Genomic DNA, 18,316 nt, shown 5'->3' on the forward strand with positions numbered 1-18,316 from the left:
GCTGTGTGAACATGGTGATTTCGATGCAAGCAGATGTTTGAGTGCTTTTACACATTGGCATTACATTGGAAATTAGATTCCAAGTACAAGTGGCATGAAAAATTGCTGTTGTGCAACAGGTTCATTATCCTCTAGGACTTCTGCAAGGGATTTGATTGTTTGCACATCTCTAAGACTTGATAGTTACAGGTCTCCTGGACTTACAGCTAGTGTAGTATATCGACTAGGAAAAATGCCATTTTTTTAAGCGGAAGCTTCTTACAGAGGTGTCTTTTCTGGGCTTTACAGATAAATACTGTCCAGCTTTACTATAGAAATGGTGTGCTCACTCCTGCATTTGAACTGTCCTGGGATGTTCAAACTGGAAATAAAATTTCAGTTACAGCTTCTTATTGGTACATGCTGCTTTTAAACATGCTTGAAAGTTTCATAAAACTGTTTAAAGCTTCTCACAAAGTTGCTGAAACAAAGCTTATTAATTCTAAATTACTTTAAGGCTTTATTCTTGTCTTGATAATACACCCTTGAGGATGATGGTGCTTCACTATTATAATGCATCAAGCCAGGGGCAGTGCAGGTGTTAATTACATTTTTTTAAAGTAATCATTAGACAGTTTGTACTTCACGCAGAGACTATCACCTCCATGCAGTAAGTTAATTGAACTTAGTAGGAAAACAGGAGAATAAATCTGGATTGCAGAAGTCACTGCCAGAAATCTGTGAGTAGAGTGGCTGGAAACTACATGATCCTCTTTGCACGTGCCTTTCTCAGTCACTGTTCTACTTAATCTTGATACAGGGGGTTGGACTAGATGACCTTTAAAGGTCCCTTCCAACCCAAACCATTCTGTGATTCTATATGGGTATCAACAAACCTCCTGCATCATTTAGTACATCCCAGTTTATCAGTGCAGCATAATTCATCACTATTTCTATAGCTTCTCTGCAGCCCCATCCTTGAACAGTGCACTAATTCTTCCAGCTGTTCTGTGCTGCAGAATTGTTCTGCCCACTGAAACTCCATGAATTGCATCCTTCCTTCCAGGTAGGAAAAAAAAAAAAATTACTCATGTGCATTTATTACTTTTTTGGCAGTTTCCGCTTTAGGCTACATATTCATTCTTGAAAACTTTTGCACTGTTCAGCAGACCTTCACACCATGCTCTGTGGTGTCTCGGGTAGAAGCAATGCAGGTGTTATTACTGGAGACAGATCCTTGCAAGGAAAGCACATCTCTAGATGGGCTTTAACAAGGAGTGTGATATGGTTCATACAACAATTAGTTTAATCTCACTAACAGATTGAGTGATGACCTTTCAACTACCTCATTTCACACTCTTTTTTTGCAAGTTGCAAAAATGAATCTCTTTTCAAGTACTTTTTTGTTGTGTTAAGCTGATGTCAGAAGAAAGGGAGACATTTATACTGTCTACATTTTCCTAAAACACATGCCACATAACACTGTGTAACACGCCAAAAAACCACACTCGGAGCTTTTCAAAAGAGGAACTTTTCAAAAGAGACAGGATCTTCTAATGGCAACCTGAAGTCAGCTAAAGCCGGAAACATCACCGTTTCCAATTCTTTGTCCGTATGCCAAGTATGCAGCTTATCTGATTCACAGTATGACTGTCCACATTTAGTCCTAAACAGGCATCCTCTGTAGTTCAAAAAATTAAACTTCTGGGGTTTTAAAAAGGAAGCAAGGTATAAAAGGGTGATACCTCACAAAAGGACTAGATTTCTCTGGGAACTGTGCATTTTTCCAGAAGATTTCTACTGAGAACAGCAGTGCTGTCAAGTAGCACTTTCATGTCTCTTATTCAGATAATGCCTTTGTGCAGTGTTTGCTACTTTTTCACTCTTACAGCAGAAGCTAGAGAATAATGTTTATCAGCTGCATGTTTGTTTCTTGCTGTCTTGGTGTTACCTACCTGCAACAGCTTTTGCCATTTTTTGTGTGTGTGCATATGAGTATAATTTGAATGAACAAGTACAGTCATCAGTTGTATTTCTTATTGAAGAAGATCAGATAAGAAATGTGAGTATCATCCCCTTAATGCTAAGTTTATATGGTATTTTTTCCTTTATCACTCTTCTTCTTATATAGACCTAGAGGGGAAATGCTGTCTGTAGAATGCTATCAGATCGTGAACTACAGGCACAAAAAAAGGGTTTACAGGAAACGCATTAAGTTCTTCTCAGCGTCTCTGAGGCAGCAGTTTGACTGTCAGTAGGCGCTAATCAGAGAGGAGCCAGGAACGTGCTTGGGATCATACTAAATGGTAGCGTGTGATTCACTGTCCTATTTGGAATGGTCAAATCTCGCCCAAAGTTCACAGATTTCTGGCATGGATGAATTTGGACTTGAATGCAGGTGTGGGTCTGGGTTTGGGTCTGTGTCTGGAAGGCAGTGTAGACATATACAAAACAAGCCATGTTTATATAAAACCCAGCCAACGAGGAATATGCAAATCAGGCTCAAAGCAAAACAAGAAACCTTTCTCCAATGCAAAATTAACTTTTCGCATGATAATGACAAGTCATTAGTTTCCTTTCACATACAAAAGTAATCTGCCCTGGGGCACAACTCTGCAGGAAAGAAAACCTCCCCTTTATAGATTCTGCCTCATTATCCCTAGGCAACTTCACTGCTAATACTCACATACTGACTTGCCAGCGTGCTGGATTCAGTGACAGTAGAGAGAGCAGACGGGTGGTGGCAACTATTTTATTTTGAGGAAGAAGGTGATCTCTGCTTAGCTGGGAAATAAATTGACTTTTATCACGGTATAACATCCACTAAACATATTTTTAAATCACAGTCTCTGATTTTCAAATCATAAGCTCTGTTAAGCTAACTAGAGGAAAAATGCACATATCTGCAACAATTGATCCTTATGGGTCCCTTCCAACTTGAGATATTCTATGAACTAAATGGTAGGTTAAACTCATCTATAATAGAAATTGCTGATACATATTAAGAAAAAGCTTTCCCTTTTAAAACAACTGAGAGTGACATCCATCTCGAAATCATACAGAATCTGTCATTCTCTGAGTTCTCACCAATTCTTGTTACAAATATTTATCATTAGAAAATGATAAATTAGAAAATAAAATTGGATTTGAGTTCTTTGCACTTTCTGCTGCACTTTACATAGGGCACATTTATGCTCTCTGGCTAGGCGAGTGCATGTCTGAACCTTAGTTCTGTCTAAAGAGCTAGAGGAATATCCTACTCCCGGCAGGCCATCTAATTTCCTCTCTATTAATGAGTAGAAATCTTCTTGGAGTAGAGCCAGCCCTCTTGGGGAAGCCTGATCTTCCCCTGATATGCAGTGTAAATTGTGAATCTCCTGAATTCAGCTCTGAACAACAGAAGCACAGTGCCTTACAGCAAACACCCCTGTAGCCAGGCTGTGTTTGGACACCAGACACCAGTGGGTTAGGAGCCAAGGCCTCAGAGCTGGTCCATGCTAAGCAGGCACTGTGAATACACTTTTGGACAGCAGTTCACTTGTCCGTGTTTGTCTTTGAGACTGCAGAGAAACTCCTGGGACTACAATGTCTGCTACTGTTTTAAACACAGCTAAGAATCTGATTGCATTCCTCTATTACAATAAATAACTTCCTTGTGCTTTTCTGTGCGTAGTCTCCAATCAGTTCTAGATTCCTACTGTGTTTTGTTATCATATTGGACACTCAGACATTTGGTCCCATTACCCTTTCATTTTAAAGCCATCTTCCTTCAAAAAGAGATGAGCAGCCTGTGCTTGTTTTCCTTTTTCCAAGCTTACTATTTCTTCTTTTAGGTAGGACATATCTAAAAGTGAATATTCCAGTTGTTTTTTAATGTGCAAAAATTATCTCTATGGAATGCAATATGGTCGCACTCCATATAGTGCAATAATGTTTTGGTGTAAAAAGCTCAGACTGCAACAAGACTTCACAGTGCATTATATAGAGCACTGAATACTTTTATGAAGGTAATGGCATTCACTCATTGCTGAGACAAGCTAGTTTTGAACTGCTGACCTGTAAGACAAAAGGAGAGGTGATCATTCTCTGGAGACATCTAAACAACTGTGTAGTTTTAAATGTAAAAAATGTCATTGATCCGTGCTAGATGATACTAGATGTTTGGTTGTTTTGGGAGATCTTTGGTTTTTTGAGTGGAGGTGACAGGAATCAGGTGAGACTGGTTGTGGTAAATCATACCTTTAGTGAAATGTCATAGTCATAACATGAGTGTTTCTAATAACTGAATTTTACTGATAGTATTGAACCGCTGAAGCGTTGGCTTTTGTCTGACTTGCATATATTGTTCTGCTTAGTATTGCATAAAAAAATTAAAGCTGTGATACAGCATACAAGACATTTTAAAAATGAGCACTTTATTGTACGAGTGGTTTGAAAGGAGGTGTGGAGAGTTCATGGTCAAAACAGAGGGGAAAGACTAGGATAAGAAATGAACTGTGCGCTTTTATAGAGGTCCTTTATTCCTAGATTTGAATGCCATTTCAATATTGATTACTTCCACAGTGAGCTCTAATAAAGAAACAGAACTGGCACTTAAGCTTACAGAGAATTTCAAAGAAGCATCAGAAATACCATAGTCATGAAGAACTAGTACAACCATGAAGAGACAAAATAAACTTTCTTAAACAGAGTGGTTTCAACAGAATTTTGAAAAGTAGAAGGATTTTCAACTATCACCAAACTGTGTGTATCAGACCCCTGCTTTTTTCTGTCAGGAGAAATGGACATTATAAGTATGCAGGATTGCATCTAAGAATGTCTCATTTCCTCTTGATAGCAAGCTGCAAGATGGTGAATATCAGTCATACGACTAGATCAAGAAGTGTAAATGTTTTAATATGGTCTGTGTGATTTTTTGCTGTTATTTCTTATAATGCTTACATCAACACAACTTTTAAAAGCATTATTCATCTCTCATGCCTATTATAATGGTAGGTTGGATGCTGACAGTGTTGGGTCTGTTTCAGACACTTAGAAATCTGAGAGGATACTGAGCATTGAAAGTTGGCAAAGAGTTCTTCTTGTTGCAATCAACACAAAATTCGGAGATGGCCTTAGACACAATGCCTTGTCTCTTCCTTGTGAATGTTAAATGCATTATTTCAAACAGTTGAATGCTACAGTTAATGCTGGCATATCTGCCTAAATGCTACTGAGGACATTCCTGTAATCCGGTAATTACCAAAACAAAGCCTTAGTTATCTACTTGTGGTTGGTAGTTCCAGAGTTCTAGTGATGGTGATAAATACATTGTGAAAAATTTCAGCACAGGAGCTTTTTGAGAGTTTTCATTTCTTTCAAAGAGGAGAAAAAAAAAATGCAAAAGTGTGGGTCAGGTCCTTAAAGGTTGTTTGGCGCAGCACCTTAAATATCTTTAAGTGCTAGATGCTTCTAGCAAAACCAGTGGGAAAGCTAGGGAAACCACTTCTGGGAAAAATGTGGTTGTTGTGTGTCTCACTATTTCTTTGCATGCTTTTTCCCTGTGTGTAAAGTCAGCATCTACTTATTTCTGTTTGTTTTCCCTTGCTGTACCTACCGAAACCTCCATGAATTCAATGTTTTCCCTATTTCCCTACATGGTGAGAAAAGCTGGGACTTCAGAAAGTTAGACCTCAGAGTAAGACTTAATGTCCTTTCTCCCCTGTCTTTTCTTGCACTTTCTCTGTTTATAATCCAAATGTTGTTCTAGATTTTGTCTCAGTTGTTTATTTTGTTGCAGTGAGGAATTAATGTGCTCCTGCACATGAATATCTGCTCACCTATCATTATGCTGAATTTAGAATGGCCTATTCAGTACTACAGTCAGCAGTTTGCCTATATTTTTATGCTTATAGTCTGTCATCATTTGTATCTTCTGAGGGCTCACACTTCCCCCCCTCAACAAGGGATTGTCTTTTTCTCTTCCCTATCCCTCAGGCTTGTCCTGACGCGAGTCAGAGCTTTGTCCTTTTAACAGACTCCTTTCTGTCTCAGGTCCAAGAATGAAGACAATGATTTTATTTTTGTACCTATTTGGCGTTGTTTGTGATTTTTTTTTCATGGTTTCGGTAGCTATGCTTTTACAGACACTTCAGAATGTATTGATTTCCGTAAGGAAGAAGGTAAAGCCAATCTGCCTTTGTCTGTCTAATACAGTACTTACAGTACATAACCGGATACTGCAAGCTCATTCTCAAGGCAAGAGTTATTGATACCAACATCCCAACTAAATTGCCCATTCTACATTTATAGTTAGAACAGATGTAGAGATCTATCTGTCCTAGGGATTGACCCTGACCTAAACTGGTTGATGAATGAGAAATTGTGAAATGGCATCCTCCCAACACCCAGACTGGGGTAAAATCCCCTTGTCGAGGCAGCACTGAGACGGGACTTGCTCTTTCACCATGGCAGGCTCCAGCCCCATCCCTCACTCCCTAGCCCCTGCACATCCCCACCCCCTCTGCCGTAACTCTTACAATTATCACGGCATAATTAAAGATTAATTGGGCCAAAGAGACAGACTGAAAGGGAGCATGACTCTGTGGTCAGCGCTCTACCTAGGCAGTGGCTGTATACACTCTAAATCCTGTTTATGTGCTTTGTTCAGTAACTGTTCCTGAAACACTGTTGGGAATCCGGTTTTTCATTTCGTATTTCAAATTTTCCTTGCAGCGTTAAAGTCTTGTCCAGTAGGTATCACGTCATGTTTTCCCTGTAGTGGAAACATTTTCCAGCCCTGCGGTGGGAAGCAGCAGCAGCCCCGGCGGCAGGGGACGGTGCTGAGGCCCAGCCCTGAGGCGCCCGTGGCACCCCTAGAAACTCCAGCACCTCTGAGTACAAATTTGAAAATGAGCATTTCCACACAGGTCAGAAAGCAGAAGACAAATGAAGAGTGAAACGGTGCCCTTGCGACAGGTACACACACACACCCCCGCCGATGGAGACCGGGGCTTTTGACACGGCCATCACCGGCTTGTCGTGCCTCGTTGTCTCCCCTTTCGCGCCCCCCGGGCCTGAGTGCCTTCCCCTCCTTTTGGTGCGTGATTTCCTCTGGGCAGATCTGAGTGAGGCGCCCACGAGAGAGAGAGGGTCCGCTCGTGAGCGCGCGCTTTGGGTCATCCTCCTGTCTGCATTGACGTGTGGTGACGACAGCCCGCTGACGCCTCGAGCCTGCTACGTGTCAAGTGTGACCGGAGTGATCACTGATTCCGCTTTAGCCCTGTTTCGCATCGGTTCCTGTTGTGTGGTTTTGGCTGTTCTGTGGAATCAAGTTGAGTTTGGCCTTGATTTGGGTCAGTCTTGGTGCACCTCTGCGACAGCCCCCTCTTCCCTCCCCACATGGGGCCGGTCATGTCCCACCTGGTACATGTGTGTGCCAGGCCTGGAGGGCACCCGCAGGTGCTGCCTGGCCTCCCCGAGCCTGCCCGTGCCCCCGTTCCCAGCCAGACCGGGGTGCCAGCCCCTGCCGGGGCTGTGTTTTCGGTGTGTCTCTCTCGGGTCCTGCCCGCAGCGTGGAGGTTAGGCCCCCATCGCAGCTTCGCCGCGGCCCAGCTTCTCTTGCTCCTGACAGCGCTGCTTGGAGGGCCCTGGGCTTGCCGGTGGGCGCTGTGACCAGATGCCTGCCTCTTTCAGGTTCATCTTTATTTCTCCTTTTGAGGAGGTGGCCGGCCTGGGTAGAGGGATATTTCTGTGTTGGACCCATGAAGACGCAGGGGCATGGGAGGCCGGGGGGGACCACCAAGGCAGGCAGTGCAAGCAGGCAACGGTGCGGTGCTGTTCGTGTGCTAGGCCCCGCTCCAATCATTACATGAGTGTTTCATCTAATGACAGTTTAATTAATAACAGGCCTTGGAGCAAAGACCAGGAAAAGGCCCTTGTGAAGTTAAATCCCTTTCATGGTTAGGCTGGTGAAGGGTGTGGAGCACAGGCCTTATGAGGAGCAGCTGAGGGAACTGGGGTTGTTTAGTCTGGAGAAGAGGAGGCTGAGGGGAGACCTTATCGCTCTCTACAACTACGTGAAAGGAGGTTGTAGAGAGGTGGGTGTTGGTCTCTTCTCCCATGTAGTTAGCATGTAGTTAGACGAACTGTAGTTAGAGGAAATGGGCTCAAGCTGCGCCAGGGGAGGTTTAGGCTGGAAATTAGGAAAAATTTCTTTACGGAAAGAGTGGTCAAGCATTGGAACAGGCTGCCCAGAGAGGTGGTGGAGTCACCATCCCTGGAAGCGTTCAAAAAACAGGTAGATGTGGCACTTCGGGACATGGTTTAGTCTAGTCTACGCTTGACTGGCTTAGAGGAGACTTGGTAGTGTAGGTTAATGGTTGGACTGGATGATCTTGGAGGTCTTTTCCAACGTAAACAATTCTATGATTCTGTGATTCTGTGTTACTGCCAGGCCCTGAAACCCAGTTACCGAACAGGGACTCTCAGCAGCAGTGGCGCGGCCTTGCCGGCGAGGTGAGACGGACTGCTCAGGACATGCTGCTGGGCGAGGGGACTTCGAACCGCGGCTCCTTCTCCTCCTTAGTGCAGCGTCCTACCTGCTCGTTGTGAACACTGGCTCCTGGGACTCACTGCGGGGCTCTCCCCTGGCTGTCCCGTATGGAGCTAGTGTTAGGGGACTGGCTCCCCTTGGGAAGGGAGCTGTTTCTTGGCAGTGCTAACAAAACCACCCTGAAACACAGAGGGACGTGCATGGATTATAGTGCAGTCTGGCTAGGGAAGCAGAGCACCTCAGTCCCGTCAAAATGAATGCATGATGTACAAAGCTAGCCCTTTTGAAGGAAGCCCGTCAAAGGCACAGCCCATGGCACCCTGTGGCATTTGGGTGTCTCTGAGGTAAGGTGCCAGCTAAACGGTGTTTTCAGGCTGAGTAGAGAATTCCTGTCTAAACCCCTACATGAAAGACCTCTCTCTTCCCTGGATCTATCCCAGGTTCGTACTAGCTGTCGTTTGATTGTTTCATACCTCCTAAGGGTTACATTTGCTTTAAAGGACTCACATAATCTATTCAAAAAAAGTAATCTTTCATTGCCTCAAGGACAGGCAAAGTCTTTTGTTACTGTCATTGTGAATCTCTGCAAAAGTGAAGTGCTTTTACATAGTTCAGTCTTTAAATGTCCTCTTTTATTCTCATTCAGGAAAGTCTAGATTTGATAACAGTCCAGGATTTTAGTATTTCGTTTTATCTAAAGAAAAAATGTCCAAGGAGAAATATGGTAGTTTTTATTCCTTTAATTATGATTTTGTTTTCTGAAGTAGTGCAGTGCATTCCTGCTAGCAACATACAACTGAATGAAGTAAAATAATATTTATCTGTAATTTTAGTGTTTTAGCAATTCTTGAAGTAAAAATACACCTGCACGTCCAATTTTGCTCACCCACTGCTTGTAAGCCTCAGTAAGAACTGCTCATTTTGTAATAGTCAGCATTTTGCCTATATTTTTATGCATGCAATTTGTCATCAGTTTGTGCCTCTTCAGGGCTTGGCAACAATTTCTTAAATAGTCTCTTCTAGTTGCAGTGTTCCTTTCAAAAATTACTTTTCCTTCCTGAGGCTCCTTGGTAAAAGGCAGAAGAAGGTATAGTGGCAGAAGCACTATAAAGTAAAGCAGATGGCATTTCAGTTTAGGAGAATATAACGAAGCTTGCACACAATGTTAATTGTCCCATAACCCAGTGCATTTCTTGCCCTATGTTGAAAATCATCCAGACTTTTGCAGGAGGAAGGATTTTCACATAATTTAAGAAGGTATCAGTAAAATAATATACAAATAAATAGAATCGTTCCAAACTGGGAAAACTAAATTATCTAATGTAAGGTCTTTGGCTGGCTGATACTTTTGAAGATGCCTAGTCCTTTCTGATGATCGTGCTTAAAATCCTTGTGTAACTCAGAGACTGTAAGTAATTGCAAGTACCAAAACATCAAGATATAGAGAAGAGTTGAACTGACTCATCTACACCCCCCAATCACTTCCTTTGGGAACTGTCAATAGCATGATTAAATCAGTTTTGACCAATATATCATGGTCATTTGAGGATCAACTTCTCCACCATTGAAGGTGAAATGAACTTTTTTGTCACAAAATGCCTTTTCAGATCAAAGGGTAATTTGGTTTTTTTAACAATCTCTAGCATAGTTTCAAGACTGTTCTATTTCACCAGAGAAAACTGCTTATAGTTCACTTTGGAGAAAGAATAAAGTATGTGCTACTGTGACAGAGTAAATAACGCTAGTAAACTAATGACTTACCATAATCAGCTCTATTTCTAGGGATGAACGGAATGGTATTAGATCTGAGATTCCAATTTCTGGAATAGGCATCAGAGAATATTAATGTAACTACAGAGGCAAAATTAGTGTCTTCAATGTAAAACAATAAACAAGATGTCCCTTGCTGGTTTTTAATTTTTTAATGCTCTTAACTGATAATACACGTTACCAATTAAATGCTATCAAATAAGTTGTAAGGTTAGACTAGAGCATCAAGGTTAAATTATGACACCAACCAAAGAGAGCTGGATTCCATCCAGTCCTCCATACAGTGTCTGTAGGAGACTTTTACTTCCTTAACCTCAAAGCACTGACTTTGACTGGAGCCAAAAAAGGTATTTGTAGCTTCTTTCTGGAACTATTCCTCCAGTGTGTTTTCTACCAGCCTGGAAATTGTGCGTGCGGTCACATTGTCCATGCCTTTGTTTTACTGCGTATTTCAGCTGTATGAACTTCATGCCTTTTGAAGAGAGTCTGTCATTGTTTTTTGTTTTCTCCCCAACACTGAAGGAAATCTCTTTGCACAATGGAGTTTAAGTCTGTACAACTGCTCGCAGAGCTTGCAGCCTGGCAGACAACAGGAACAGCGAAGAATATAAGAAACTGAAGGCAGTTGCAGGCAGAAACAGGTAGTCTGGGGACACCTCCAGCCCACAGCAGAGGGAGAAGCTCTGTGGTTACCTCACTGACACTTGCAACTAGTTGGATGGGGGAAATGGTTTTCAGAACATACACATGCACTTTAGTAGGACAGACAGTTTGCCTCCAGCTATTGAGAGAGCCGCTGAGGCTGTGTACAGGAGCCTCATCTCTACAATTAGCTATCCCCCAGCTCTGAGTATTGCAATAATTTTTGCCATGTGCTATGACCTGTAGGAGTCACCAGCACACTGATAAGGAGACAAGGGGAATGTTTTTTGGAAGAAATGATCTTTCTGCTATAAAAGCACAGTTGCTTAGAAAACAAAAATACATATCATGGGAGGCAACTTTTAAATTAATACTAAACTATCCACTTTTGTTGTCCATTTGGCTTATGTACCTAGCACATTTCCTTTCTTGTTCACATGTTGCGTTTAACCGCCCTCACATATCACAAAGCCTTCAACCCCACCCATCTCCCAGAAGATCCCAAGTAAAACAAAACTGCACCGATCAACTTGATGAGGGGTCCTAGAACCCAAAGAATCTGTACAGCCAAAAGGCAATTTTTAGCTTTCAAAAATATTGAATATACAAGGCCTCAGATGTCTAACAGAATAGTTCTGATTATATACAGTTAAAGGGCAGTGGTACACACCTTGCACAGTTCCTTTCTCACTTGGATGTCTTATTTGCTATGATCTCAGAGACAGTTAGATAACAAGGTGGGATTTAGTAAATCCTATCAATTCAAATCCTTTTTACATTTGGTAGTATGAAGTTATGAAGCATAAAATTACTCGTTTTCTCCCAGTTCTTTCTGGATGTAAATGAGAAAGTTAATGCACAGAATATTTAAAGAAAGCTGCAAAAGGCCACATAAAATGCTTTATTATTTATATTCACTGGGAGAAGTTTGATCCAATACACTGTTTTTACCAGTACAAAGTATTTCAGGATAACCTGGGTAAATCAACTACAAACTAAAGCTGAATACCACGATGGACAAAGAATTAATACAAGTATATAGGTCTCTCTGAAAATGTAATATGGCCATAGGACAATACATAATTTTAAAATGTGTAAAAATTTAATGGGCCATATGCCACTAAAGGAAATGAGTTTCTGAACTTGTGATCAAACGCTTGTATGGAGAGTAACTATGCCTTTTTTTTCCTGCAGTGTTTTTTCTGAATTGTATTCCTCGCAAGTGGTGTTTAAAATGATTTATTGGATAGTATCACCACTCCTCCCTGGGTAGGAGGACAGAAGTGAGGGATGGTCTTAACAAGGATTGTTATGGATCACGCAGTGGGGAAGCTCATCTCATCAAAAATGCTGGTGTCTGTTTAGGTAGAATGGTAACATTTGTTATTCTAGGCTGTGAGGAGACAGTTGCTTTACTCGGGGCTCTGTGCCCTCATAAACTGGAACCCACGGATCTGTTCCCAGACTATCTGCAAAATGGTTTTGACACTGTGGTTTACATTATCACCCTGAGCATTCCCTCCTGGTTAGTTTGTGTCCTTACCAACTTGGCAGCCTCCCCCTCTCCAGATCTAAGTTATCCTTGTCACCTCTGCAGTACAGTAGTAACTAAGATAATTGCATCATGTTATTTGGCTGTCTGTTTTAAAAAACTCCACTTTGTGATGAGTTATTGTGTCCTTCTCACAAGTGTTTCATGCAGTACAGGTCAACTGGCATTTTTCAGGACCCCTAATGTGAAGTGACATACTCTGTACTTGAGTAGAAGGTTTATGTTTTAGACTGTAAGATGTATGTCCTTGCCTGTGCAAGGACTAAGTAGACTACTTGACTGTAATCAGCGTATGTGAGATCAGATTTGGACTTGGGAAACAACTCAGAATAGCTATAACGTATCAATGGGGTTTGCTGTGGTCCTGTCCCCTCTCTTGAATCAGCACATTGCTTCACATATAGTTTTGTAATAAGCCACTTCAAGAGCTGATCTTGTTGAAAATTGCTTTTTATGTATACCTGATTTGTGGTTTCATTCTCTGCACCAGAGCACTGTGGGTTTGCACAAGCTCCAATGCTGGTCTAGCAAACGGGCTTAAAACACACAGCCAAAGGTAGAATGTAAGTGCACTGTGGAAGCTTGAACGTAATCTGTGAAATTTCATCATCACTTTGGGGCAGGAAGAGGAGAGAGGAATGAAGGAACTACCTTGTACAGTATGTTGCAGTGGCTGTTGTTTACATTCACAGTCACATAGAAATTCATATTCAAAGTTTAGTCTGGGGTTTTTTTTAATCTTTATCCTCTTTTGTGTTTTGTTTCCCTGCTTGTGTGTATGCTTAACAATCTTCTATTTTACAGCCATTTTCATTGATCATATTTTTGAGAAACATGGCCCTAGAGAACACTAATGATTATGTCATTCAAATATTTTTCTGAGACTTATGGATTTCCAAACTCCAGAGGTGCTCGAACTGTACCTCGTTTTCCTGGACATTCCTCTTATTCCTTCTTCCTTATTAGGAGAGTATCAGATGTGACAGATGAACAATTGCGCTTCTTATCAAGTAACAAAAATGCCTTTTAAGTAAGATCTTCGATTATTTGTTCTGGTTAATTGCATGGATAGATTTTTTTTTTTCCTAGCAGAAAATAATCTTCTTCATCGAGTAGTGTGGCTAGTGCATTCACTCCAGATATGGGGAAGTTGAATTGAGTTCCTTCCTCTTCAGGAGACAGACCTTAACTCCTCTAAATACAGTGCTATAAATACCCAGTGGTCAGATGAGTGCTCTTGCTCTGTGCTTGTAAAGTTGTTTCTCTTTGTCTAAACCAAAAGTACATTAAGCCAGGGCCCGGAATGCTCCTGAGTGACTGTTCAAACAACAGAGCTGAAGTTTCATTACTTCTCTATTCCAATCAAGGCAGGAACAAAACCAAACCTGGCTTCTGCCAAGTATTCTTGCTAGGAGCTGGGGGAATTTTCTAGAGTGGGGTGCTCTTGTTGAAGCTGTTTCACCTTCTACAAAATACTTCAATAAATGTCAAGAGACCAAGATGTGAGACATCAACATGAGGTCTCCTCAGACCTTGTAAGCTACAGAATAAAAGGATGTTTCTTCATAGTGCAGTTTTATGAGTTCTTGTTTTTCCTCAAATGAGTGTCCCAAAATGAAATGTTTTGTTTCAGGCTGAAAGGATCAATTTTGTTTTAAATGGACCAGAACTTCTCTATCTCCTATTTCAATCACAAAAAGAGATGACAAAAATAAGTTTAGCTTGATACAAAACAAATATGATTTTCCTTTTTCTCTGATGCAACAGCAGAAGTCCCTGTTGAAAGGACCTCAGAATGCTGAGACCTTCGCCCTGCCATTTTTATCAACGTATCACTTCTTCATTCTTTAAACACCTTTATGTGAACAGCTATCAACTACTGTACTGCTTGAAAACTGTTCACTCTAATTATTTTTAATAATTTATAATACTTTATCTATGATATGTGTTGGAATTATGTTACATGATATTGTGTCTTTCTGGACCATGTAAACAGATGAAAATAATTTTCTGGCTCAAATGTAAATACTAATACTGGTACTAGCATTATCACGGCTGCATATTGACATCATCCAATAAAACAATCCTGCTGAATATTTTTTAAAACAAGCAAGTATAAGCCAAATTGTAAGGGATTTGTAAATATCTCCATGAACAATTTTTCCTACTATTCACCCAGCTCTGCTTTTGTGACTGAGTTTACTGAAATGCATAAATCAGTGCTGAGTATTTTAGGAGTCTATCCAGCTGTATTTCTCTTTTAGCATTCTCTTGTCAGTATGAAATACTGTGCCAAGAGCTATATCTCTGTAGTTTACAGAATTTAGATAATTATGTAGGACGATCAAAAAATTAATTTAATAAGAAAATAAAAATAGGGTTTATAGTATAGACCTGTCCGTAGCTACATAAAAAAATTACCAAGACACAAGAACTAAGATAAATCTCCTTATGTAACATTTTATCACTGTTTGCACACCAAAACCTCATAGAGCATCTCTATAAAACTGAAACAGTTTAAAGACAATGATGGACATATTAATAATTGATTTTGGGGAATGGCAAATGTATGAAGAAAAGTTTGCTAAAACATTATCAACTGATTATTTTACTGGAAATTTCTTTTCACCCTTGAAATAGTGTGAAAGATTTATGTGTTAGCCTCATGGTTTTCACCATTTTGAAAGAAAAAAAGGAAAGCATCAAATGTAAAATGCTATATAAAAATATAAAATAACTTATGTTTACATCTAGAAATCAGTAATAACGACCTAGTTTCAATTGTGGCTGTTTTTCTATACTATTCCCACAGAGCAAGGATAGTTGTATAATGGAGTTGATCTATTCACAGAAGTGTGTACTTTTATGTTGTGAATGTTAGAAGAAATCGGTCTTATACTACACAAGTTTTAGTATAAACACACTGTAAGCCTTGTAAAATAACCTTATCAGTCACAAGACACCTCATCTACATTTTATAATATATTTAATTAGTGTTTATGGGTGTTAGATGGGACAAAATAAATACAAAGTTCAACAAAAACAGATGGGGCTCCAACAGGATTTGTAAAATGGGTTACTTCACTGCTGGCAGCCTAGATCTCATTTCGGAGAAAAACCAAACCAGAACTGAGGAAGAGGAAAGAGAAAAAGGTCACATAGGACATCTGAATAACACACTTTTTCCAGAAACTTTTTTTGCATGTTTTTCCTCATTAATTTTGTGGTTTTGAAGTAATATGGCACTCCTCTGGGCTAAGGTAGAGGAATTGCCTACAAGAGGGTATCTTTATTTTACTTTTAGGATATGACCTTGGTCTTAACTGCATGTTTGGTGTATCAGAGAAGGAACTGAGAAGTTAGATAGCATTGTGAATGCTCAAATCCATACACTGTATAGGCATTGCTTCATTAATGGGCATATCCCAACCTCCTTCCTCACAAAGGCATTTATGAATCTTTTCAACAATGACCATGAATTATTTTGGTATTCTTCTCCATAGTATATTGTATTTAAGGAGACTTGCTTTTAATATTAATTTAAATAATATTTTTAGAAATATATAGAAATAATATTACTGGAATAGGCAAAGCTTCACTAGGCTTACAGAAAATGCCACTTTTTAAAATATGGTGCACACAAACTTCTGGGTTTTAAAAATCAAAGTATGGATGTGGCACAACGAAGACCTGTGTTAAAAAACTAATTAATCATTTCATTTTAATTCACAACTTGTCTTGCTCACATCAGTGGGACTACTCCTGCTGAAAGCTTAGATGTGATTTGGAAAAGCAAGGTCTTCATTATTAATTGTTAATACCCATGGACATTCTTTTTTTAATAAGAAGCAAGAATACTGACATGATCTCCTTTAAAAAAAAAAAAAAACCCAAAAAAAACCAAGCGAAGTACTTCTTCTCTTCCAAGTAAAAGCAATCTTACTCCTTTTCTCCCTGTTATTTCTGAACTTTAACTCCTCTACCTTTTTCCTCCCCTTCCTCCCTTCCCTTTCCCCTGCCACACTGTGGACTTACCTCAGACAGATCTTTTTAAGTATTGCACACTTTCTTTTGCACTTGATATATTTATGTCCTTGAGGGGTGTCAGGTTTTGTTTCATTGTCACTTCTTCTGTTTCACCCATTTCCTATCTTGTAGACAGCCAGCAGTCTCACCACTGGACACCTGAAGCTGGTCATCTACTGAAAAGCCTTCTGAAGTTAGCACATGGTTTTAACAGGCAAGATATCTACTTGGTATGTGGTAAGCATGATTTTGTACAAAGTGCAACAAATACATGAAACGGAGTGGATTTGTTTCTCCAAGTACTTCAGTGGTTTTGATTTATAACTCCACATACTTTTTGCCTCAGATTTTTTGTCTGTTTGGGATATAGCAGAGACTGCAGATTTTTTACTAGTCTAGATTATGGTGTTATTTAACTTAACAGTGACTTCTGCATTCTGGATACTGTTGGCTTATGGTGTACTTCAGGGTTAAGACAACAAAGAAACCAGGGAACAGGTTCACTTGTAATAATCATGAACATGGCTTGCAAAAAAATTATCCAGATAACTACCAGAAGATATGGTCAATGTTTTGGCTGTGTTTCCTAGCAGCTAAAGAAATAAGCAAAACTGCACACAATGTACTATTCCCTTGTATGAATTTTATGTTGAATACAATGTCTGAGCTATTATTTACAAAGAAAAAAACCTACTCTTGCTCCTGCCAGGTTACACAACTGTTTTACCAGATGAGAAACAACCATAAAAGATGGTCTATAAACAGTCAAAAAGCCAAAACCTTTTTCTTGGCCATAGGGGCACTGGACAGGAGACTGTGGGAAAGTGACTAAGGAAGACACCCGTATGGAGTCTGAAAATTAGGCTGTTGTATGCAAGCTTGGGGTGCTTTTGGTAAGAGTTAGATGAGACAGTTGCATATGCTCATTTATTGTAAATGTCACTTTCTTTTCTGTTTCGTTCCTTAAGATTAAAGAGAGCCTTGGTTTAAGAAGAGTGACTGAACGCTGCATTAACCTCTGGTCCCAGTGTTCTGAAGGGAACAAATGCAGGCACCCAGATCTCATTATATCTGTGAGGTTAAAAACGGTTGTGCAGCAGTAGCTGAGCAAATACTAAACGAGCTTGCTTGGGTACAGGAAGCAGTGTGGTTGCAGCAGCATGAAACTCTGCATGTGCTAATTTTCCCTCTTTTTCAGCCTCTCATTTGGAGTTTGGTCAGAGATCAAAACAGTACCCCACAGCTTGCAGTATAAATGAGATGTGGTCTACTGATGGGAGTTAGTCCTCAGTTTCTAAAGGCTAATCCTGCAAAGTGCTGACTGCTTCCCACCTTATCAGTTTCAGCTAAACTGAGAGTATTTGACAATTCATTTTAATTTGGGGTTATAAATTCTGATCAGGCACAGGTTGGCTGCAATGGAAGCTGTTATAGCAGGAAAGCATCAGTACCTGGTAACAGATGGTGACATGGTGAATCATATTTACTGTTGCAGAAAATGGACTAAATGGAATATTTTTAGCAAGGTAAGTATTTTACAGTTTGAGTACTTTCTGGCATGACTATTTGCAATTAAGAAATTGCAATCTGGATATAGGTAACAGAGGAGTTTTGTTTTAAGGCCTTTTAACCACGTATTTGCTCAGCAACTGAGAAATTTGCCAGGTAGTAAGTTCAGCTGCGGTAAATGACACCGGTAATACTACAGATTTCAGAAATAGTCTGCATACCCTTGAGCCATTCACTAAACATTATCATCTGGGACTAAATGTGAATTGGGAGCAGCAGTGCTTACGTGCTGTCTGCGGGCCGGG

Source organism: Pelecanus crispus, chromosome Z, assembly GCF_030463565.1.
Source record: "Pelecanus crispus isolate bPelCri1 chromosome Z, bPelCri1.pri, whole genome shotgun sequence".
In the NCBI taxonomy this organism is placed as follows: domain Eukaryota; kingdom Metazoa; phylum Chordata; class Aves; order Pelecaniformes; family Pelecanidae; genus Pelecanus; species Pelecanus crispus.